This window comes from Artemia sp. Qi Xiang Cuo, chromosome 4, assembly GCF_049724085.1.
Source record: "Artemia sp. Qi Xiang Cuo chromosome 4, ASM4972408v1, whole genome shotgun sequence".
NCBI classification, from domain to species: domain Eukaryota; kingdom Metazoa; phylum Arthropoda; class Branchiopoda; order Anostraca; family Artemiidae; genus Artemia; species Artemia sp. Qi Xiang Cuo.
Genome location: NC_142797.1, coordinates 76,351,674 through 76,377,881, shown reverse-complemented (window position 1 = coordinate 76,377,881; position 26,208 = coordinate 76,351,674). Strand labels below are relative to the sequence as shown.

Genomic DNA, 26,208 nt, shown 5'->3' with positions numbered 1-26,208 from the left:
ACGGTATGATAAAAGTGGCCCCGAGACAAGAGCCGTAAATTCAACTGGGAAGCTTCATAACCACCTTTTCTCTAATGTCAATACGACTGGTTATATCAGAGTTTTCAGTCGATAGCAGTTGAAACCACTCTGTGGAAAAATTGAAGTTTTGTGCAAGGATAAGGTAGGTAATAGCAGATCGATGTGGCACACAGTTTTTGGATTGCTTTAAAAAGGTGACTAGAACTCTTAATTTATGTTCAAATAAGCCTTCTCCTGATTTTATGACTATTGGTCAGATTCAATACCCCTGTAATAAAAAAGCGAACCAAAAAACTTTTAAAAATACATATGTAATCTTCCTGTAATATGTGACCTAGGAAAACCAATACTTCACATCGTTGTAGATAGGAGCTCAGAACCTATAAAATATTTATATCTGAAATGGTGTAATTTAACTTATAATTTTCATCAAAATCACTTATCAATTTAGAGATGTTTTTTCCATTTTGGAAAAAAACAGATTTTTCAGGTTCCTAATTTCTGATGGGTAACTGTAAACTAGCTGAATTTTACATATTTCGAATCATCATTTAGAACGATTTATTTTTCATTTACGTTTGACAAAACCTTTATTTTATCAGAATTTTGGTTACTATTGATGTATGTCACTCCTGATTTACAATATACCTGGAATTATATGAAAAATGAGAAAGAAAATATGACTATCATGAAGATTGGGATGCATAAAATTACCAAAAGCATTTTTTTTTCTTTGCAAACATCTTGGCACTTACAGCCATAAGTTCTGAGGCTGATGGAGTCCTACTAAACAAAAAGTATATTTAGGTGGGGAGAACAGGCCCAAGAAAAAGAAACGCGAGATTGGACAACAAATCTTACTATATTATCGGCTCTAAACAAATATTCGTAAGTACTTGGGCACAAAGAAACTGCAGTTTACAAAAAAATAGGAGAACAAATTAGTTTGCCTTAAATTGGGAGGCTCTTAGGTAAGGGATAAGGGCCTTCTGAGGTTAGGGCCAGAAATAAGGCAATAGATATTTTATTTTTCCAATCAGCTTAAACCTTATATCTGTAAGTCTCTCGGGGAAGCGAATGCCAACACATAAAAGAAGAATAGAACATAACAGCTTATTCAAAATTGTTGCGTGATCGAACAATTTTAATCAGCCCAGGGCAAACGGAGATACTGACTTGTAGTTTTTTTTTTTTTTATCAACCAAGATCAATGGGCAAAAAAATTGTGACGGGCAAAAATAGGCCCACACGTTTTATGTCCCCAAAAGGAATGATGATTACATTCAGAAGTCCTTAGATCAAGAGGACATTGTTGCAGAAAAAAATAAACTAAATTTGATTTTGCTGAGTCATGACGCTTAAAAATAGGAAAATGTTTCTTTCGCATATCATTGGTGTGAATTTATTCATTATTATTCCAAATCAAAGCTGCTTGGAGGTGGAATCTCTAAATGGATCTATTAACAGTAGAAAAATCTAGGCACAATAGCAGGCATTTTGAGTCTTCAGGTCACCTCCATACTTCCCCTAAGCATATTCATTACACAGCCCCCCTCCATTAACGACTTTTGTAAAAACATTAAAACAGTCAATAAATATAGGAATTCTAAACAAGAAAACCCAGTCGAATTCTTTCTAGGAATTCTCTAAAATAACTGTTAACTCTTAACAACTCTATTTATGTATTGGGAGAAAAAATCATCTTGCGGTAGTTTGGTCTGAAAGATACCTGTTAAGAATTTTAGACCAGTTACCAATATTAAAATTTCCACTGGATAGCACAGTGGTCCTATTTTGATCGGAGTCAGGGTTTACTGTATAAAATAAAAATAAATCATAAATTGCTGTTATATCATCTAGTAGAGCCTCAAAGTTTTGTTTTGGTTTAGCCTCCTTTTACAGATTTTAACACTACAGGGTAAATGAAAATAACTTTAGATAAATATATATATATATATATATATATATATATATATATATATATATATATATATATATATATATATATATTTTTTTTTTTTTTTTTTATATATATATATATATATATGTTATAAAGTAAAATCAAAAAAGTATTATGAACCGTTTTAATCCGAAGTCAGAATTCAACTAACTATAATATTTACAAACCTTGCTTATACACTATCATTTCATTCCTTCTTCACTCGGCGTGCACTCTTCTGTTATGTAAGCCTATGCGGATGGTCACATAGGCCGTCAGTTGGTATATTCGAGTTCAACCAACTTGAATAGTCATAATAGCCGTAACGTGGTACATTACAGTTCCTCCCTTTCCTCAGAATTTCTAAAGCGTCAGAGGTTTGTGCTACGGTAAACTTGGCGAGCATATCATTCGATAGCTTTGTTCCCTCTGGGATTATGATTCTTTTGCCATCGTTATTGGTGAAAACCATTTCATCTGTCACTATTGCTGAAAGAAGGGGGGCAGGAGGAGTGTAGTCAAACATTTTTCTAAGGGACTCGCGCTGTTTCCTCCGTACAGCTGCCCCTGGACGTTTCTTTTTTTACTTCGTTTTTGTAAGAAATGGAATCTTGGTAGCGTTGTTAACGGTCGATACGGCTGGTCGGGGCTCCTCGGTGGCACCGAATGCTATCCTGGTGGTTGCTATGTTACTGTCTAATTCCAGATCAGAACCCAGATTTCCAACTTGGGTTGTTGTGTCTGAAATAAGTCCCTTGTTGTTGGGGTCAGACTGATATGTGGCCGACAAATGAGGCAGGGTTGTGACCTCTGTCTGAGAAAACCTTCCGTTGAAACATGTTTCACAGTTTTCACATGGAGGGGGTGAAATCCCTTGACCCATTTTTTGTTTACCATTGTAAACTCACATCCCGAGCTAACCACCAAAGGTAGCATTTTCCCATTGCAGTGAGCCTTGACAACGTATCCAGTCATGGGGGTTGAGAGCTCCTCCACCAGGTTAGATGCATATACCTTTCCCTTTTTGGCTCTCTTTGGTTTGGCGTTTGCTTCCCCTGCATTCCTCTGTTGTATGTGACGTTGAGTTAGGATGGTAACAGCAACGTTTTGGTGAGGGTTTGTCTTCCAGACCATGAATTTGTTGAAGTTTGGTGAGAGGTCCCTTTGTTCAAGCTACCTCCTTCTTCAACGGTCATAGAGACTTGTCCCAGTCATCGGCCTTTCTGATGCATTCTCACAGGGTTTTTGCACCACTCTGACCTAAGAAAACCCTAAGGTCCGGGTTAGCAGTTGTAATGAACTGCTCCACTACAATTTTTTCTAGGACCTGTTCCAAATGACTGGCCAGGCTGGGTTCTGCCGTTCTTTGTTCCTCCACCTTCTCAAAACAGAGCCACTTTTTGGCTGTGGTAGTCAGGTAGTCCCCATATTTTATATAAGACTCGCCTGAGCGCTTACCAGCATGTCGAAATCGTCGGAGAAAAGTCTTGCTATTGACTTGGAACTTCTTGAGAATTGATGTTGTGACCTAGTTGAAGTCACTAGCTATGGCAGTTTTCAGGGTTGTATGAGCCTGCAGAGCCTTCCCGGATAGGTTTGCTACAAGCTTGGCCACCCACGCGGCTTGAGGTAAATTGCAGGCAGTCGTAGTTCTTATAAAAGCTTCCAAGTAAGCCTCCACGTCGTCACTTTCTCTCAGTGGGGTCGTATAGAAGGTCGTGACTCCAGACTCAGTGAGAGTCCGAATACTAGTTTCTACAAACTCTCGGTCATGTTGCATCTCCTTCTTCAGGTGATGTACTAGAGACAGCTGGTTTTCTTCGTTCAGCTTCCGCTCTGCCATTAAATCGTGTCCTAATGCTTTCTGAAGGTTTCCCACCAAGGCTTTTGTCAACTGAACCACTGAATGCTGGAAGGCTTCTAGCGGTGAATTCAAGACAGTATGGTTTATTTTTGACGGTGTTTCTAGATCTTCCTGTTAATAATTATGTTTGATTCTTGACCTTGTGTGGTAGGGAAACAAAATCAGTCCTTGAAGCTCATTCTTCCCTGGATTGTTTTTTCGTCTCCTTGTCGTCCACCAGTGCAAAAACTAAAAATTTTATGGGCTTAACTTATGGATGTCGGATCGCAAAGGAGCCTGAAATAGAACTCGAACCCGTAAAACAAGAAAGGAGCAAAAACAACAAACAAGAAGAGAGAGAAGAAAGAAAAAGAAGGTGGATTTCTGTTCGGAATAAACCCGTAAACAGAGAATACAAAAAAAAGATGGATTTCTGTTCGGAAGTAAACCCGTGAACAGAAATTAGAACGAAACAAAAGTGAATTTCGGTTCGGAACTGAACCCGTAAACAGAAATCAGAAATTAAAAACAAAAATGGACTTCTGTTCGGAAATAAACCCGTAAACAGAGAACAGAAAAAAAGATGGATTTCTGTTCGGAAGTAAACCCGTAAACAGAAATTAGAACAAAACAAAAGTGAATTTCGGTTCGGAACTGAACCTATAAACAGAAATCAGAAATTAAAACAAAAATAGACATCTGTTCGGAAGCAAACCCGTAAGCCGAAATTACAACAAAACCAAGGTGAATTTCTGTTCAGAACTGAACCGTAAACAGAAATCAGAAAATAAAAAAGTAAAACAAAAAAAAAGGATTTCTTTTCGGAACTAAACCCGTAAATAGAAATGAGAAATAAATAAATATAGGTTTCTGTTCGGAATTAAACCCGTAAACAGAGATCAGAAATAGAAAAATGTACTTCTGTTCGGAAGTAAACCCGTAAATAGAATTAGAACGAACAAAAGTGAATTTCTGTTCGGAACTTCACCCGTAAACAGAAATCAGAAAGTAAAAAAAAATTGTTTTCTGTTAGGAATTAAACCCGTAAACAGAGATCAGAAATAGAAAAATTGACTTCTGTTCGGAAGTAAACCCGTAAACAGAATTAGAACGAGCAAAAGTGAATTTCTGTTCAGAACTTCACCCGTAAACAGAAATGACAAGTAAAAAAAATTGATTTCTGTTCGGAATTAAACCCGTAAACAGAGATCAGAAATATAAAAATGGACTTCTGTTCGAAAGTAAACCCGTAAACAGAAATTAGAACGAAACAAAAGTGAATTTCTATTCGGAACTTAACTCGTAAACGGAATTAGAACGAAAAAGTGAATTTCTGTTCGGAACTTAACCTGTAAACAGAATTCAGAAGTAAAAGAAAAATATATAAATTTTAACCCGTAAACAGAAATCAGAAAGTAAAAAAAAATATATATATATATTTCTGTTCGGAACTAAACCCGTATACAGAGATTAGAATGAAACAAAAGTGAATTTCTGTCCGGAACTTCACCCGTAAACAGAAGTGAGAAGTAAAAAAAAATTGATTTCTGTTCGGAATTAAACCCGTAAACAGAGATCAGAAATATAAAAATGGACTTCTGTTCGAAAGTAAACCCGTAAACAGAAATTAGAACGAAACAAAAGTGAATTTCTGTTCGGAACTTAACTCGTAAACGGAATTAGAACGAAAAAGTGAATTTCTGTTCGGAACTTAACCAGTAAAAAAAATTCAGAAGTAAAAGAAAAATAAATAAATTTCTGTTCGAAATTAAACCCGTAAATAGAGATCAGAAATCCCGTAAACAGAAATTAGAATGAAACAAAAGTGAATTCCTGTTCGGAACTTAACCCGTAAACAGAAATTAAAATAGAAACAAGTAAGAGACAAGTAAATTTCTGTTCGAAATTAAACCCGTAAACAGATATCAGGAATCCCGTAAACAGAAATTAGAATGCAAGAAAAGTGAATTTCTGTTTGGAACTTAACCCGTATTAAATAAAAAAACAGGTTTTTTAAACTGAAAGTAAGGAGCGACATTAAAATTCAGTTGACCATGAAATTTTAATTATGAAGCTAGAAAATTGTGGAATTAGAGGAAATGCGTTGAAGTTATTTCAAACTTTTTTGAGAGGTAGGACCCAGTGCGTTGAAATTTCTAATGTGAGGTCTGGTGAAAGAATGGTTGATTATGGTGTTCCACAGGGTTCTGTATTAGGTCCACTTTTATTCTTGGTTTATATCAATGACTTACGATTTTCTGTTTTGGATTTGTTAGATAGTGCACATTCTAATTGTAGGGTGATTATTCCTAGTTTTGCAGATGATACCCATTTTACTGCCGCAGCAAATACTGAATCTGATTTAATAGAGATAATGAGAAGAGGTATGTTAGGTATAGATAAGTGGATGAGAGTAAATGAGCTTTTGTTAAATCATAGTAAATCAGGTTTTATTATATATGGTAGATCATCAAATTTTTACCCTTGGGTTCTGGTTTTGCAAATGGAGAACTATGTAATTAAGCGTACAAATACTATACAATACCTTGGTGTTATTGTGGATGAATGCCTTAGTTTTAAAAGTCATGTTTCTTTTATTAGTAGTAAGATTGCAAGAAATGTTGGAATGATGAGAAAGTTAAAAAATATTTTCCATGAGTCTGTTTTGAGATTGATTTATTTTTCGTTAGTTCACCCGTATTTAGTATATTGCGTGAGTATATGGTCTAGCACATTTTCAGTGCATTTGCAGCAGTTACGTGTGATACAAAATATGGCACTGCGAGTGTTGTCCGGAGATAATCGGAAAACCTCGGTGAGATCCCAATATGTACAGTTAAATATTATCCCTGTGTCAGGTCTTGGGAAATTTTACCATGGGTTATTTATGTTTAAGTATTTTTCTAATTTGGTTCCCAAGTGTTTTTTAAATTTATTTATTTCTGGTGATGATGTACACAATTATCCTACTCGTCATGCTAGAGATATACGAACACCTCAAGATACTAGTACTAGATCGCTATTTTCAATACGTCATGTGGGGCCAGTTGTCTGGAATAATTTGCCTGTTTCTTTAAAAAGTTCAGCGAATCTATGTGAATTCCGTCGGGACCTTAAAACCCTTTGTCTCCATAGGTATGAATTTGTATGAATTTGTTTAATGGGTGGTATAGTTGAGTCACTCTCAGGTTTGCCCGGAACCGGTTTTTCCCGTTTTTCCTATATATTTTTTTTTTTTTTTTTTTTGTTTATTTATTATTTATGGGATGGCGGCGGGAAGTTTTGGAGTATGTGAAGTATTGATTTTTGGTTATTGCGACCAGGAGCTGAGTGAGTGTAAGATTTTCATTTTTTCTTCTTTTTTTCTATCTTTCCTCTTTTTCTCTTTTTTTTATCTTCTTTCTCTTTATTATGTTATTATAAGTGTTAATTTTAAGAGGGTAAATACTTCCGAACAAGCGTTAGCTTATGGAAGGTCATTTGTTTTTTTGCGTTGTCATGTTTTTGGAATAAACCCTTATCTTATCTTATCTTATCTTAAAACTTAAAACGAACAGAAATAATTCCGTATATGAAAGGGGCAGTCCCTTCCTCAACGCCTCGCTCTTTACACTAAATTTTTTTTATTCTTTTAAAAAATAAAGTTGTGAGACAGAGCTGAACTTTAGCTTAAAGAGCGAGGCGTCGAGGAGGGGACAGTCCCTTTCATATACGGAATAATTTCTGTGCGCTTTAAGTTTTAATGTCGCTCCTTACTTTCAGTTTAAAAAACTTGTTTTTTTCATTTAAATTCTGATCGTTTTTTAGTTAATGCAGCTTTTATTTTGGCTCACCGTCATTAAATAAGTAAACAAAATTTTCATAAAAATTTTACTCTTCTTTTGCTAAATGGCTGTCTCTAAATTTGGTTCTGACGTAATTTACAAATTAACCTACGTAACGAATTTCTATATTCGTATATTTTTCTTCTGGCAACAAATATGTTGCAGTTATAGGTTTTGCAGATTTTTGCAGTTATGAGCTTGAAACCTATGTAACAGGGTTTTCTGGTACGCTGAATCTGACGGTGGGATTTTCATTAAAGTTCTTTCACTTGTAGGGGATGTTTCCTCCCTCTTTAAAAAATCAGGTAAATTTTCTCAGGCTCGTAGCCTTTTATGAGTAATACTAAACTTAATAAAATTTATATATTTATAATCAGCATTATAAGCCCATTCTTTTGATACATTTTTTGACATAAAAATTCCGTTTTTAAAAGTTTCGATTACTATTGAGCCGTATCGCCTGTTTTTTTGTTTTTTTTATTACGTATATGTTATTACGTATATGAGGGGGTTCTCCCCTTAGTCAATACCAAGATCTTTACGTTAAAAGTTAAAAAAAATTTTTATTCACAAACCCCTGAATCACAAAGGCCGTTTAATTAGAATAGATAGCTCTTTTGAAAGCACTAAAAAAAACTGTAGCGTAAAGAGCGAGGTATTGACTTGGGGGCGAACCCCCTCATGTACGTAATAATGTCTGTTCGTTTTAAGTTCTAATGTTGCTTCTTACTTTCAGTTAAAAAAACTAGTTTTTTTTTATTTAATTTCTGATCGTTTTTTAAATAATGCTGGAAAATCCGGCGCACGCTTCATAGAAATGTCCCTTACCCCAAAGAAACTTCCTCCACGGAAAGATTCTCCCGAGTAACCCCCTCCTCCAGCCCCCCCCCCCCACCAGAAAAAAATCCATCCTAAAAATGTCTGTATACTTCCCAATAACCAATAAAATATGTAAGCAATGGGCAAAGTTCATATCTTGCAGCCCATCCCCTGGGAACTGTGGGGGATTAAGTCATCCTAAAAGACCTATTTATTAGATTTTCAACTATGCTGAACAAAATGGTTATCTAAAAATTTTAATTGGGTGACTTTGAGAAAAAATTAGCGTGGGAGGGGGCCTTGTTGCCCTCCATTCTTTGGATCGTGATCTTTCTTCGAGCAAAAAATGCAAATTTCCACCTTTTTACAGATATGAGCCTGAAACTTCTTTAATAGGGTTCTCTGATAAGCTGAATGTGATGATGTAATTTTCGTTAAAGTTAATTAAAAATGCAAAATTCCACATTTTTGCAGATAGGAGTTTGAAGCTTCTTTAATAATGTTCGTTGATAAGCTGAATCTGATGGTGTGAATTTCGTTAAAGTTAATTTAAAAAATTTGCAATTAAAACAAAATTTTATTGTTTAAAAAAAATTGAGTTGCGAGAAAGTCAAACTTTAGCGTAAAGAGCGTTGAGGAGGGGACAGCCCCTTTCAAATACGGAATAATTTCTGTTCATATCAAGTTTTAACGTCGTTCCTTACTTTCAGTTAAAAAAAACTAGTTTTTTTTATTTATTTTGTGAACGTTTTTTAATTAATGCAGGTTTTGATTTTGGCTCACCGTACATGAATAATTAAAATGAAATTTGCATATTAATTTTACTTTTATTTGGTTAAATGGCTTTCTCGAAACTTGTTGAATTTTACTTACGCGTAACTTACGAATTAACTTACGTAACGAACTTCTATATTCATATATTTTTAATATGTATATTAGGAGGTTTGCCCCCTAGTCAATACCTCGCTCTTTAAGCTTAAGGTCGAATTTTGTTCCAATTCTTTAAAAATGACCCCTTAATCACAAAGGCCGTTAATTAGAATAATTAGCTCTTATAAAAGTACTAAAAAATCTTTGGCTTAAAGAGCGAGGCATTGACTAGAAGGTGAACCCAATCATATAGCTAATATTTTTTGTTCGTTTTAAGTTTTGATGTTGCTCCTTACTTTTAGTTGAAAAACTTGTTTTTTTATATTTAATTTCTGATTTTTTTTAAAAATAATGATAGGAAATCCAGCGCCCCCTTCATAGCAATGTCCCTTCCCCCATGAAGGCTTCCTTCATGAAAAGATCCTCCCAAATAACCCCCGCCCCCCCCCCCCCCCCCACTACCAGAAAAAATTCCCCCCGAAAACGTCTGTATACTTCCCAATAACCAATACTATATGTTAACATTTGGTTAAATTCATAAATTTCAGCCCACCTCCCGGGGGACTCGAGGGATTAAGTCATCCTAAAAGACATGGTTGCAATATTTTCGACCATGCTGAACAAAATGGCTATATCAAAATTTTGATCCGGTGACTTTGGGAAAAAAATGAGCGTGGAGGGGGGCCTAGTTGCCTTCCATTTTTTTTGTCACTTAAAAAGGGCACTAGAACTTTTATTTCCGTTCCAATGATTCCTCCCACGATATTCTAGGACCACTGAGTCGATACGATCACCCCTGGGGAAAAGAAAAAAAAAACAAAAAAACAAATAAACACGCATCCGTGATCTTTCTTCTGGCAAAAAATGGAAAATTCCACATTTTTGTATATAGGAGCTTGAAACCTCTACAGTAGTGTTCTCTGATACGCTGAATATGATGGTGTGATTTTCATTAAGGTTCTATAGCTTTTAGGGGATCTTTCTCCCTTTTTTCGAAAATCAGCCAAATTTTCTCTGGCGCGTAACTTTTGATAGGTAAGATTAAACTTGATGAAACTTATATATTTAAAATCAGAATTGAAATCTGATTCTTTTGATGCATCTATTGGTATCAAAATTCCGTTTTTTAGAGTTTCGGTTACCATTGAGCTGGGTCGCTCCTTACTTACAGTTCGTTACCACGAACTGTTTGAAATAGAAATTAAAATAGAAACAAGTATATATATATATATATATATATATATATATATATATTTATATATATATATATATATATATATATATATATATATATATATATATATATATATATATATATATATATATTTTTTTTTTTTTTTTTTATATATATATATATATATATATATATATATATATATTTGTTATGTACCAATTAATGACTTACGTGACCTGTCGCTTGGGCTGACGTCACAGAAGAGTGCACGCCGAGTGAAGAAGGAATGAATTGATAGTACATAACCAAGGGTTGTAAATATTATAGTTTAGTTGAATTCTGACTTCAGATTAAAAAGGTTCATAATACCTTTTTGATTTTACTTTATAATATCTGGTGACCAGTGGAGTGATCCGTTCCCATGGTGAGCTCTTTCTTTCCGGGTTCTGTTTCCGAAGAAAGACTACTTTAAATCTCTGCTCCCGTTTAGTTCCGAGCAGAAAATTCACTCAATTGTTCTACTTCCGAACAGAAATCTCTTACTTGTTTCTATTTTAATTTCTGTTTACGGGTTAAGTTCCGAACAGGAATTCACTTTTGTTTCATTCTAATTTCTGTTTACGGGATTTCTGATCTCTATTTACGGGTTTAATTTCGAACAGAAATTTATTTATTTTTCTTTTACTTCTGAATTTTTTTTATTGGTTAAGTTCCGAACAGAAATTCACTTTTTCGTTCTAATTCCGTTTACGAGTTAAGTTCCGAACAGAAATTCACTTTTTCGTTCTAATTCCGTTTACGAGTTAAGTTCCGAACAGAAATTCACTTTTGTTTCGTTCTAATTTCTGTTTACGGGTTGTTTTGTTTCGTTCTAATTTCTGTTTACGGGTTTACTTTCGAACAAAAGTCCATTTTTATATTTCTGATCTCTGTTTACGGGTTTAATTCCGAACAGAAATCAATTTTTTTTTTACTTGTCACTTCTGTTTACGGGTGAAGTTCTGGACAGAAATTCACTTATGTTTCATTCTAATCTCTGTTTACGGGTTTAGTTCCGAACAGAAGTACATTTTTTTGTTTCACTTTTTTATTTTCTGATTTCTGTTTACGGGTTCAGTGTTTTGAGAAGGTGGAGGAACAAAGAACGGCAGAACCCAACCTGGCCAGTCATTTAGATCAAGTCCTAGAAAAAATTGTAGTGGAGCAGTTCATTACAACTGCTAACCAGGACCTTAGGGTTTTCTTAGGTCAGAGTGGTGCAAAAACCCTGTGAGAATGCATCAGAAAGGCCAAGGATTGGGACAAGTCTCTACGACCATTGAAGAAGGAGGTAGCTCGAACAAAGGGACCTCTCACCAAACTTCAACAAATTCCTGGTCTGGAAGACAAACCCTCATCAAAACGTTGCTGCTACCACCCTAACTCAACGTCACATACAACAGAGGAATGCAGGGGAAGCAAACGCCAAACCCAAAGGCCAAAAAGGGAAAGGGTATATGCATCTTACTTGGTGGAGGAGTTATCAAACCCCATGCCTGGATACGTTGTCAAGGTTCGCTGTAATAGGCAAATGCTACCTTCAGTGGTTGACTCAGGATGTGAGTTCACCATGGTAAACCCAGAATGGGTCAAGGGAGTTTACCCCATCCCTGGGAAAACTTTGAAGTCTGTTACGGTGGAAGGCCGCAAAATAGAGTATGCCTTTGGACTTCTGCCGCTACAGCTTATGAATCGCGCAGGAAGAATTCTTGAAGGACGGATTGAAGCAGGGATCTGCCCCACATTACCTCAAAACATTTTACTGGGAATAAATTTTCCGAGATTTGAAGAGAACGTGCTTCCGATTAATATCCAGGATCTACCCGAAGTGGAAACAAAAGAAGTCTTTGTGGCGACACGATTTCAAGCCAGGCAGATATCATCAAGGAATCATAGTGGTCCCAGCTCAGAACCAGAATTCCACGAAGCGCCGACTGTGGTTCTGCATGATTCTAACCCCTGTGACATGTCATCAGTAACAAAGATGTTTCAAGCTCAGGATAAATGATTTCTTAGACAGAGGTCACTACCCTGCCTCATTTGTCTGCCACAGATCAGTCCGACCCCAACAACAGGGGACTTATTTCAGACACAACAACCCAAGTTGGAAATCTGGGTTCTGATCTGGAATTAAACGGTAACATAGAAACAACCAGGATAGCATCCGGCGCCACCGGGGAGCCCCGACCAGCCGTATCGGCCGTGAACAACGCTACCAATATTCCATTTCTTACAAAAACGAAGTAGAAAAAGAAACGTCCAGGGGCAGCTGTACGGAGGAAACAGCACGAGTCCCTTAGAAAAATGTTTGACTACACTCCTCCTGCCCCCCTTCTTTCAGCAATAGTGACAGATGAAATGGTTTTCACCAATAACGATGGCAAAAGAATCATAATCCCAGAGGGAACAAAGCTATCGAATGATATGCTCGCCAAGTTTAACGCAACACAAACCTTTGTTTTATATATATATATATATATATATATATATATATATATATATATATATATATATATATATATATATATATATATATATATATATATATATATATATATATATATCTTTTTTTATCTAAGTTATTTTCATTTGCCCGGTAGTGTTAAAATCTGTAAAAGGAGGCTAAACCAAAAGAAAACTTTGAGGCTCTAGTAGATGATATAAAAGCACTTTATGATTTATTTTTATTTTATACAGTAAACCCTGACTCCGATCAAAATAGGACCACTGTGCTATCCAGTGGAAATTTTAATATTGGCAAATGGTCTAAAATTCTTAACAGGTATCTTTCAGACCAAACTACCGCAAGATGATTTTTTCTCCCAATACATAGATAGAGTTGTTAAGAGTTAACAGTTATTTTAGAGAATTCCTAGAAAGCATTCAACTGGGTTGTCTTGTTTAGAATGCCTATATTTATTGACTGTTTTAATGTTTTTTGCAAAAGTTGTTAATGGAGGGGGGGCTGTGTAATGAATATGCTTAGGGGAAGTATGGAGGTGACCTGAAGACTCAAAATGCCTGCTATTGTGCCTAGATTTTTCTACTGTTAATAGATCCATTTAGAGATTCCACCTCCAAGAAGTTTTGATTTGGAATAATATTGAATAAATTCACACCAATGATATATCTGTATCCACCAATATCTGTAAGTCCCTCGCTTCGCCGAGGGACTTACAGATATAAGGTTTAAGCTGATTGGAAGAATAAAGTATCTATTGGCTTATTTCTGGCCCTAACCTCAGGAGGCCCTTATCCCTTACCTAAGAGCCTCCCAATGTAAGGCAAACGAATTTGTTCTTTTTCTTTCTTTTTTTTGTGAACTGTAGTTTCTTTGTGCCCAAGGACTTACGAATATTAGTTTAGAGCCGAGAATACAGTAAGATTTGTTGTCCAATCTCGCGTTTCTTTTTCTTGGGCCTGTTCACCTCACCTAAATATACTTTTTGTTTAGTAGGGCTCCCTCAGCCTCAGAACTTATGGCTTTAAGTGCCAAGATGTTTGCAAAGAAAAAAAAATGCTTTTGGTAATTTTATGCACCCCATTCTTTATGATAGCCATATTTTCTTTCTCATTTTTCATATAATTCCAGGTATATTGTAAATCAGGAATGAAATACATCAATAGTAACCAAAATTCTGAAAAATATAGGTTTTGTCGAACGTAAATGAAAAATAAATCGTTCTAAATGATGATTCCAAATATGTAAAATTCCGCTAGTTTAAAGTTACCCATCAGAGGTTAGGAACCTGAAGAATCTGTTTTTTTCCAAAAGGGGAAAAACATCCCTAAATTGATAAGTGATTTCGATGAAAATTATAAGTTAAATTACACCATTTCAGATATCAATATTTTATAGGTTCTGAGCTCCTATCTACAACGACGTGAAGTATTGGTTTTCCTAGGTCACATATTACAGGAAGATTACATATGTATTTTTAAAAGTTTTTGGTTCCCTTTTTTATTACAGGGGTTTTGAATCTGACCAAGAGAAATAAAATCAGGAGAAGGCTTATTTGAACATAAATTAAGAGTTCTAGTCACCTTTTTAAAGCAGTCCAAAAAATGTGTGCCACATCGATCTGCTATTACCTACCTTATCCTTGCACAAAACTTCAATTTTGCCACAGAGTGGTTTCAACTGCTATCAACTGAAAACTCTGATATAACCAGTCGTATTGACATTAGGGAAAAGGTGGTTATGAAGCTTCCCAGTTGAATTTACGGCTCTTGTCATCGGGGTCCCTTTTATCATACCGTCCATGAAGAAATATTTATTGAATTTCATACTCAGCAGAATGTCTATCTGAAAATTTTGATACGAAATAATGGAGTGGGGTTTCATGGCAGTGTCATATATACATAAATATATATATATATATATATATATATATATATATATATATATATATATATATATATATATATATATATATATATATATATATATATATATATATATATATATATATATATATATATATATATATATATATATATATATATATATATATATATATATATATATATATATATATATATATATATATATATATATTTATATATATATATATATTTATATACATATATATATATATATTTATACTAAGTTTTGGCAAGAAGAGATTGCGATTGCTTAATGTCAAAAATTAGTTTTTCTTGGAATCCTAAGACCTATGTATAATCAAAAGATATTTTTACATTCTATTATTTTTTTTCAACTGCTTTCTAAAGACAATTATCTAAAATTTTAGGTCCAAAGAAATGAATTACCCGTGTACATTCAAACAATAAATTTTCTGGAGGACTGTCCTTATGGAGCTGGATAAACAAGGCCGATCGAGTGTCAAGAAAACCATACAAAACGACGTTTTAAAGATGTTATTCAAAGCCTGGACTTGAATAACTACTAAAAATACTCCTTGTATAAATAGAATTCGTGTAGCTAAACATTCAGCAAATGTCTAAATTTGCCATGGAATGACAAAAATAAATCCTGTTAATATTATACCGTTAGTCAGATAGTTTTAGATTTTCGTGTTTATTCCCAATCATAGGCAGCGCAATCGCGCTGCCTAAGTAAAGAACGATGTTGGCACAATGTATTATTTTTTTTCCATGCCAGGGCACTTCGTATCGAAGGAGTCTCCGTAGAATATTGGAAAACGGCTCATTCGATTGAAAATTGCAACGACTATTGCCCTTTTACCGTTAGTCTGATAGTTTTAGATTTTCATGAATATTCCCAATCATAGGCAGCGCGATTGCGCAGCCTAGGGTTTTAAGTAAAGAACGATGTTGGCACAATGTATTATTTATTTTATTTTTTTTCCATACCAGGGCACTTCGTATCGAAGGATTTGTCGTAGAAACTGGGAAAAGGGCTCATTCGATTGGAAATTGGAACGGCTAGTGCCCTTTTTAATAGTCAAAAGTAATTGGAGGGCGACTAACCCCCCTTCCATGCCCTCCATTTCCCCAAACACATCCAGTCAAAATTTTGAGATAGCCATTTTGTTCAACGTAGTTGAAAGTTCTGGAAATTAAGTATTTTAGGATGACAACCTTCCTCCTATATTCCTCATGGCAAGGGTTGTAAGTTATGCCCTTGGGGCATATTAGGTTTTTAAAGAAAGCGTTGTCGTAGAAACTTCAAAAAGGGCTCATTCGATTGGAAATTGAATTGGCTAGTGCCCTTCTTAATAGCCGAAAGTGGTTGGAAGGCAACTAACACCTTTTCCATGCCCACCATTTCCCCAACAAATAAAATCAAAATTTTGAGACATCCATTTTGTTCAACGTAGTTGAAAGTTCTGGAAATTATACCTTTGAGCAGGAAACCTCCCCCACAGTTTTCAGGTAAAGGGTTGTAATTTATACCCTGGGGGTATATGAGGTCGTTATTGAACGTTTTGTCGTAGATACTTGGAAAAGGGCCCATTTAATTGTAAACTGAAAGGGCTGACGCCCCTCCGAATATTTTAAAGTGATTGCAGGGTAACTAACCCCCCTCTCACGCACACCATTTGACCAAACACATTCAATGAAAATTTCAACATATCCATTTCGTTCAACGTAGTTGTAAGTTCTGGAAATTAGGTCTTTGAGTATGCCCAGCCCTACACCTCAAATCCCTCAAGATAAGGACTAACAGTCAGGCCCTGGGCACATATAAGGTTTTTATTGAATGCTTTGTCGTAGAAACTTGAAAAAGGATGCATTTGATTAGAAATTCAAAGGTCTAGTGCCCTTTTTAATAGCCAAAAGTGATTGGAGGACAACTAACCCTCCTCTCACGCCAACCTTTCCCCAAACACTTCCAATCATAATTTTTAGATAGCCATTATGTTCAACGTTGTTGAAAGCTTTGAAAATTAGGTCCTTAAGGATGGCAATTCCCCCCCCCCACAGCCCGCACGGTAAGGGTTGCAAGTTATGCCCTGTGGGCATTAAAGGTTTTTTATAGAAAGCGTTGTCGTAGAAACTTCAAAAAGGGCTTGTTCGATTGGAATTTGAAATGGCTAGTGCCCTTTTTAATATTCGAAAGTAATTGGAGGGCAACTAATCCCCCTCTCACGCCCACCATTTTCCCAAACACATACAATCAAAATTTTGAGATGGCCATTTTTTCTACGTAGTTGAAAATTTTTGAAACTACGTCTTTGTGGATGAAACCCTCTCCCACCCCCACCCCCACAGTCCTCAGGGCAAGGGTTGTAAGTTATGCCATGAGAGCTTATGAGGTTTTTAACAGAAAGAGTTGTCGTAGAAACTTCAAAAAGGGCGATTTGAAATTGAAACGGGTAAAGCCCCTTTTAATAGTCGAAAATGAATGAAGAGCAACTAAACCCCCTCTCACGCTCCATTTTCCCAAACACATCCAATCAAAATTTTCAGATATTAATTTTGTTCAACGTAGTTGAAAGTTCTGGAAATCAGGTCGTTGAGGAGGATAAGCCTTCCCCCCACCACAACCCTCAGGGCAAAGGTTGGTAGTTATGCTCTGGAGGCATATAAGGCTTTTTTAGAAAGTTTTGGCCTAGAAACTTCAAAAGGGCTCATTTGATTGGAAATTCAAAGGGCTAGTGCCCTTTTTAATAGTCGAAAGTGATTGAAGGGCAGCTAACCCCCGTCTCTATCCCGTCATTTTCCCAAACGTATCCAATCAAAATTTTGAGATAACCTTTTTGTTTAACGTAGTTAAAAGTTCTGGAAATTAGGTCTTTGAGGATGACAACCCCCCGAGAGCCCTCAGGGCAAGGGTTGTAGGTTATGCCCTGGGGATATATAAAGTGTTTATAGAAAAAGTTGTCGTAAAAACTCAAAAAGGGCTCATTCGATTGGAAATTGAAAGGGTCAGTGTTCTTTTTAATAGTCGAAAGTGATTGGAAGGCTTGATATTTTCAAACAGTTCGTGGTAACGAACTGTAAGTAAGGAGCGACACGACTCAATGGTAACCGAAACTCAAATCTATATAAGTTTCATCAAGTTTAATCTTACCCATCAAAAGTTAAGCGCCTGAGAAAATTTGGCTGATTTTCGAAAAAAGGGGGAAAGACCCTCTAAAAGTTATAGAACCTTAATGAAAATCACACCATCATATTCAGCCTATCAGAGATCCCTACTGTAGAGGTTTCAAGCTCCTATCTACAAAAATGTGGAATTTTGCATTTTTTGCCAGAAGAAAGATCACGGATGCGTGTTTATTTGTTTTTTTGTTTTTTTGGTTTTTTTTTTTTTTTCCCTAAGGTTATCTTATCACCTCATAGGCTTTCGCGAATCGCGAAAGGGCTTACCCGAATGTCAAATGAACTTTCCAGTGCCTATTTTATGAGACCAAAAAAATAAAAGTTAGATAGGCCTCCTTTCTCACTCATTTTTTTCCCAAAGTACCTTAATAAAAGTTCCTAGATAATCATTTTTTTCAGTAGAGTCGAAAATATGAGAAATATGTCTTTTAGGATGACTTAATCCCCCAAAGTCCCCGGGGGGGACGGCTCAAAGTTATGAACTTTACTCAATGTTAACATATAGTATTGGTAATTGGGAAGCATACAGACGTTTTCAGGGGGGATTTTTTCTGGTAGGTGGGGGGGGGGTGGGTCGGGGGTTATATGGGAGGATCTTTCCATGAAGGAAGATTTCATGGGGGAAGAGAAATTGCTATGAAGGGGTGCCGGATTTCCCAGTATTATTAAAGAAAAACATCAAAAATTAAATAAAAAAACAACAAGTTTTTCAACTGATCAACTGATTGTGATTAAGGGGTCATTTTTAAAGAATTGGAAAAAAATTCGAACTTTAGCTTAAAGAGCATGATATAGACTAGGGGGCGAACCCCGTAATATACGTGTTAAAAATTTATGAATATATAAGTTCGTTACGTAAGTTAATTCGTAAGTTACGTATATTTATTACTAATAAAAACGTTCGTAAATAAAATTAAACAAGTTTTGAGAAAGCCATTTAACCAAATAGAAGCAAAATTAATATGCAAATTCTGTTTTATTTATTCATGTACGGTTAGCCAAAATAAAAAACTGCATTAATTAAAAAACTTTCAAAAATTAAATAAAAAAAACAAGTTCTTTTAACTGAAAGTAAGGAACGACGTTAAAACTTAAAACGAACAGAAATTATTCCGTATATGAAGGGGGCTGTCCCCTACTCAACGCCTCGCTCTTTACGGTAAAGTTTGACTTTCTCACAACTTTATTTTTTTAAACAATTAAAAACTTTAGCGTAAAGAGCGAGGCGTTGAGGAGGGGACAGCCCCCTTCATATACGGAATAATTTCTGTTCGTTTTAAGTTTTAACGTCGTTCCTTACTTTCAGTTAAAAAAAACTTGTTTTTTTTTTTATTTAGTTATAGTAAAGATCGATCTGGGTACAATGTATTATTATTTTTTTTTTTTTTTGGTTAGGCCAGGGCACTTTGTATCGAAGGAGTTGTTGTAGGAACTTCGAAAAGGGCTTATTCGATTGAAAATAGAAATGACTAATGCCCTTTTTAATAGTCGAAAGTGATTGGAGAGCAGCTAGTTCCCCTCCCACACCCACCCTCCCATTTGCCCATTATGTTTAAAATCCAAATATTGCCTTAAGATTAAATCAATATGCACTGTTTTAATGCTAATTCCCAATAAGGCATCTCAGCAGTAATCCAAGAACGACTGCGGGTATTATGTCTAAACTTTCGGAGCTACTTCTGCTCTTAATATTTAGCCAAATCAAAATAGCATAAGTATATCCAAGCTATCAAAGAAAGTAAACAGATTTTTTTGCGAATGTTATCAAGTTTTCTTTTTCAAGTCAACTAGAGGAGGTATGAAACTAACTTAAACAATACTATTTGTGTCCAGATTTTAAAAAGGGTGTATGTTGTTAAAAATTGCCGAAAATTTTTCTCCAGCATACAAATAGCAGGGCAATCTATGAAGTCTTAAAAAAAGAAAAGATTTAAAGTATTATTTTCCTTTCCCTGAAAAGACTATGTAAATATAAAACGAACAGAAATTAATTAAATATGCTTTTTCCACAAAATAAGTTTTTCAAAGAAAAGTAAAGAACTTTATTAAACCAAAAATGAGCAAAAAATAAAATCAAATAATCTACCAAGCCTGAAACTACCACAAATCAGTATCGATAAATAAATGAAGCCCAAAAAGAACAGAAATTACAATAAATAACCGGGTCAAACTCAAAACGAGCAGAAATTAACATGAGTAGGGCTCAAAATCCCTATGCATTTCCAAGGCCAGAACATAATTTGCACTTTACTAAAAAAATACAAATGAATTTGCATTGTCAGTTTAATATACATATAATGATATTTAGTAATCAAAATGTTAATATTATTTGATTTATTAAAGTTATGAAAGTAAAAACATTTATATTTTTTCAGCAAAGGTGTTTCAGGGTGTTTCACAAAACACCCTGAGCCTTGGCTATTCTACCTTTGAGAACTAAAATGGTAATATTTTAGAACCACCTGAACTATCGAACGTGATTAGACCAAGAAAACATATCAAACAAATTAAATTCACAACGGGTGAGAATCAACAACCTGGACTAACGAATGAGACAAGACCCCAAAAACAAATATTTACAAGTGTTATAAGTTATAATTCGTTAGAAAAAAAAGTTTTCTGTCCCACTATCTGAACAGTTAACAAATCTACAACCTGGAACATCATGTTGAACTAGACCAATAAGGGTAGCTAAAGTAAAGGGTATTGGCAAATTGTCTGAGGTAAGGAAAATCCAAAATAAACAAGAAAGAAAAATGGGGTTAGAAGATAAGTGACAGCGTAGTCAAAACGTGCCAAAATTGAAATTGGGATTTTGACATGTATAAAGTCATCAATGCTTAGCATGCCTTTGTTGAATGAAAGATCTTAAGCCGAACTGGCCAGCCATGACAAAAAACCAAAAAAGATAAAAATATCTGAAAAAAAAACAAACACACGAAACTGTGGCCAGTGGAGAGAAAAGAAAAACGTTACAAATACGTAGATTCAGACACACAAACCGAGAAATGCATGCATTGGAATAAGCAAACACCCGCCCAGACACACAGTTAAAAAGATTGAGAGAGACAAAAACACATACAAATACGTATATTCAGAAACAAAAACCGAGAAAGACATGAATTGTAATCAGCAAACACCCCCCCAGACAGTGCTACGAGTAGAGTGATAATGACAAAAAACATATACAAATACGTAAATTCAGTCCAACCAAGCGAGAAAGATGTGTACTGAACTAAGAAATCCCCCACCCAGACACACAGGCAAAAAGATCAAGAGTGATAAAAACAAATACAAATTCTAAGATTCGGACACACAACCGAGTATAACCTGCATATGGAATAAGCAAACAACCACCAAGACACACAGGCAAAAAAGAGTGAGAGAGAAAAAAACACATACAAATACGTAGATTCAGAGACACATACCGAAAAAGACATGCTATGAAATAAGCAAACAGCCGCCCAGACACACAGGCAAAAACAGTGAGGGAGACAAAAATACATACAAAAACGTAGTTTCAGACACACATACCGAGAAAGACATGCATTGGAATAAGCAAACACCCTCCCAGACTCAAAGGCAAAAAGAGTGAGAGAGACAAAAACGCATACAAATACGTTACAAATACGTAGATTCAGACACACAAACCGAGAAATGCATGCATTGGAATAAGCAAACACCCACCCAGAAACACAGGCAAAAAGAGTGAGATAGACAAAAAACATAAAAATACGTAGATTTAGACACACACACCGAGAAAGACATGCATTGGAATAAGCAAACACCTACCAAGACACAAAGGCAAAAAGAGTGACGGAGACAAAAACGCATACAGCTACGTAGATTCAGACACACAAAAAGAGAAAGATATGCATTGGAATAAGCAAACACCCGCCCAGACACATAAGCAAAAAGAGTGAGAGAGACAAAAACACATACAAATACGTAGATTCAGACACACAAACCGAGAATGACATGCATTGCAATAAGCAAACACCCGCCCAGACACACAGGCAAAAAGAGTGAGAGAGATAAAAACAAATACAAATACGTAGATTCAGTCTAACAAACCGAGAAAGACACGCGTTGGAATAAGTAAACACCCGCCCAGACACACAGGCAAAAAGAGTGAGAGACATAAAAACACATAAAAATACGTAGATTCAGTCACGCAAACCGAGAAAGACATGCATTGGAATAAGCAAACACCTGCCCAGACTCAAAGACAAAAAGAGGGAGAGAGACAAAAACACATACAAATACGTAGATTCAGACACACAAGCCGAAAAAGACATGCATTGTAATAAGCAAACACCAGCCCAGACACATAGGCAAAAATAGTGAGAGAGATAAAAACACATACAAATACGTAGATTCAGACACACTAACCAAGAACGACATGCCTTAGCATAAGCAAACACCCACCCAGACACACAAGCAAAAGGAGTAAGAGAGACAAAACACACACAAATACGTAGATTCAGAAGCACAAACAGAGAAAGGCATGCATTGGAATAAACAAACACAAAACACGTAGTGAGAGAGACAAAAACAAATACAAAAACGTAGATTCAGTCACACAAATCGAGAAAGACATGCGTTGAAATTAACGAACACCTGTCCAGACGCACAGGCAGAAAGAGTGATAGGTAAAAAAACATAAAAATACATAGATTCACACACACAAACCAAAATATGCATACATTGGAATAAGCAAACACCCAACCAGACACACAGGCAAAGAGAGTGAGAGAGACAAAAACACATACAAATACATAGATTCAGACACGATAAATAAAAGTTCAAATAGGGATAAAATCCTTTTAATAGAGTGATGATGATAACAGTGATAGAAATTCACAAAAATACCAGATATTTCGGTCACATATACAGTGACTGTCATCAGTAGTAAAACTAAACTAAAACAATTTAAAACATAAGTTTATATACTAAATCAAATAACACGACATATTGTTTAATCTCTAATTCTTTTCAAAGCAAAGGCGGAAGCTACTCTCTTTGACCTTCTTGGATTCGGTTCATTAGCGTTCAATGATATAACATTTGGACAAAGGTCAACTACATTGGGTGAATTGAACTTTATACTGTCAGATTTTAATAAATTATCATAGATAGAATTCAGCCCATATTAATCTGTATTCCAATTCAAAGCAATATTCTTGAATAAGATTTTCTTTATTTCAAGAATTTCACTAAAATTTTGCTTTAAACCCCGATCCCTAGAAATCAGAGAGGCATTCTCGAACAAAACAAAATGGTCTGGAAAATTTAAAATATGTTCTGAAAGGGCTGAAGTAAAATCTTCAGACTTAGAATCTTGCTTTAAAGCCGAAGAAATTGAATCTTTGTGTTGTAATAATCTCATTTCCGAACTCTGGTTAGTACGTCCCACATATGAGTTTCCGCAAGTACATGGGATCTGATAAACCCCACATTGTGGCCCCAATGAAGTTAGATCCTTCCCAGAATTTAGAAAACTACCCAAAGTATTATTACTCTTTAAAGCTACCCTTAGACCATTGCTTTGTCTTAGACCATTGGGGAGTATTTGTTCGAAATACTCCCCTCTAAATTGAAAAAAATAAGAGAACTTATTGCACAACCTTAATAAATACATAATTACAGAAACTTCCAAATCTGTTTTGCCACTAATCAAATCCAAATTTCTGAACAGCTTTCCTTCTAGAAGAGTTTCGGCTGCTTCTACATCAATATTTGTGTACATTGATACAATGTCGAAGCTTGAAAGCAAAGAATTCGAAGAAATTTCTACTTTTTTCAGTTTATCAACCAAATTCGAAGAATTCTTAATATACGAAATTTGTGTAGACAAAATTGGTTTACAGATTGACACTAACCATTTGCTCAAAACACTTGCTGGTGATCTTGTACTTGACACAATTGGTCGTAATGGTAGGTTAGGCTTATCAATTTTGGGAAGTCCATATAATTTAGGGCACAAGGAACTGCCTGGAAGGCATTTGTATTAGAGTTGAGGTGTAATTTTTCTTCATCCTTTAAGCAATTCAATTCGTTCTTAAACTTATTTGTAAAAGAGTCTGTTGGATTAAACGATAGCTTCTTGTATGTTTTTTCATCATTTAGTAAATTTCTTAATTTTGAATCGTAGTCCTCAGTATTCATCACAACTAAAGTGTTACCCTTATCTGCTTTTGTAATGGTAATTGAACCATCCTTTTTCAAGTTTTTAAGAATTCTTATGTCTTTGATGGTCGTACTAGGAAATTCCGGTTTCAATACAATATTAGTCTTTGATTTTACGTTATTAGATCTTACTAATCCAACATCTTTTATTAGACTTACGTTTTTATGCAAAGATATTTCTATTGAAGAGATAATGTCTTCCACGGGGACTTTATCCGGTTTAAAACAAAATTTCGGACCCTTTTCAAGTACTGATTGTTCTTGTATCGTTAAAGTTCTTGATGAAAAATTAACCACACCTGGCCCAAGAATTGACGAAGGTATTACCGCATTATTTGTTGATACTTTCGAAAACTTTTTTTAGCAATCTTTCTCTGGAAAGGCGAAAATCATGATTGAAGTGATTTTTTCCTGTTTGTTGAAAAAAACAGAAGTTCCTTAAACTAACCTGCTTTTATATAATATTTTCTAGTGAAATTTTATCTCTTAATAATAAAGCCCTATTTAGACTTTTATCATTGATAATATGATTTAAAGTCTAGAAATGTAAGCTTCGTTCAAACTTTTTTTCCTTGAAAGTGCCCAAATGTAAATTGAATTTTAGTAAAGGTGGCACAATTCTCAGTTTCTTACATTGTAGAAGAAAATCCTGTTGGTTGATAAAATTTGCATGTTTGTTCTGAGTTTTTATATATATGTATAAACATTTTTGGTCAAAACATCCCCATAAATATGACGTAAATAATTTCGGAGACCACACTGCATTTCCTTGGCGATAAATAAAAGTTCAAATAGGGATAAAATCCTTTTAATAGACAGTGATGATGATAACAGTGATAGAAATTCACAAAATACCAGATATTTCGGTAACATATACAGTGACCGTCATCAGTAGTAAAACTAAACTAAAACAATTTAAACAAAAGTTTATATACTAAATCAAATAACATTACATATTTTCTAAGTTTCTAATTCTTTTCAAAGCAAAGGCGAAAGTTAGTTTCTGTGACCTTCTTGGATTTGGTTCGTTAGCGTTCAATGATATAGCATTTGGAGAAAGGTCAACTACATGGGGTGAAATGGGCTTTAATATGTCAGATTTTAATAAATTATAATAGATAGAGTTCAGCCCATATTCCCCTGTATCCCGATTCAAAGCAATATTCTTGAATAATATTATCTTTATTTCAAGATTCACGAAAATTTGGCTTTAAACCCCGATCCCTAGAAATCAGAGAGGCATTCTCGAACAAAACAAAATGGTCTGGAAAATTGAAAATATGTTCAGAAAGGGCTTAAGTAAAATCTTCAGACTTAGAATCTTGCTTTAAAGCCGAAGAAATTGAATTTTTGTGTTGTAATAATCTCATTTACAAACTCTGGTTAGTACGTCCCACATATGAGTTTCCGCAAGTACATGGGATCTGATGTTGCCCAAATGAAGTTAGATCCTTCCCAGAATTTAGAAAACTACCCAAAGTATTATTACTCTTTAAAGCTACCCTTAAACCATTGCTTTGTAAAATTCTGTTAAGTTTTTCACTTAGCCCGGGTACATATGGCAAGGAACAAAAAACATCCTTCTCCCGAGTTGTCTCCAAGACTTCCTTAGAAATCTCTAGAAACCTTTTTCTTCTTTTTGAAAAAGTCTGGTTAATTAACCATTCTGGATACATGTTGCTTATTAGTATTTTCCTTAGAAAAGACAACTCCTCCTCAAAAAAATTTGGAGAGCAAATACTAAGGATCTGATCCGTTAAAGAAATGATCAAACCAACTTCTACTTAGCGAGCGGGACTGGAACTATAAGACAAAAATCTATTGTTATTTGTCGGTTTTCTGTAAATTTTAAAATCCAGACTATTTTCATTTTTCAAAAGAAGAACATCAAGAAAAGGAAGTTTCCCATTCTCTTCTAATTCAACAGTAAACTTTACATCCCCCCCAAACAAATAAGTTG

The 26,208-nt window shown here is 35.0% G+C and overlaps 1 protein-coding gene and 1 long non-coding RNA gene across 5 annotated transcripts in view; one reads left to right on the top strand and one right to left on the bottom strand.

Annotated features, from left to right (window-relative positions):
• LOC148953445 (uncharacterized) overlaps positions 1 to 26,208 on the top strand; it is a 314,181-nt gene that overhangs the window by 63,660 nt on the left and 224,313 nt on the right. The window lies entirely within an intron of this gene.
• LOC148953446 (uncharacterized) overlaps positions 1 to 26,208 on the bottom strand; it is a 179,007-nt gene that overhangs the window by 5,886 nt on the left and 146,913 nt on the right. The window lies entirely within an intron of this gene.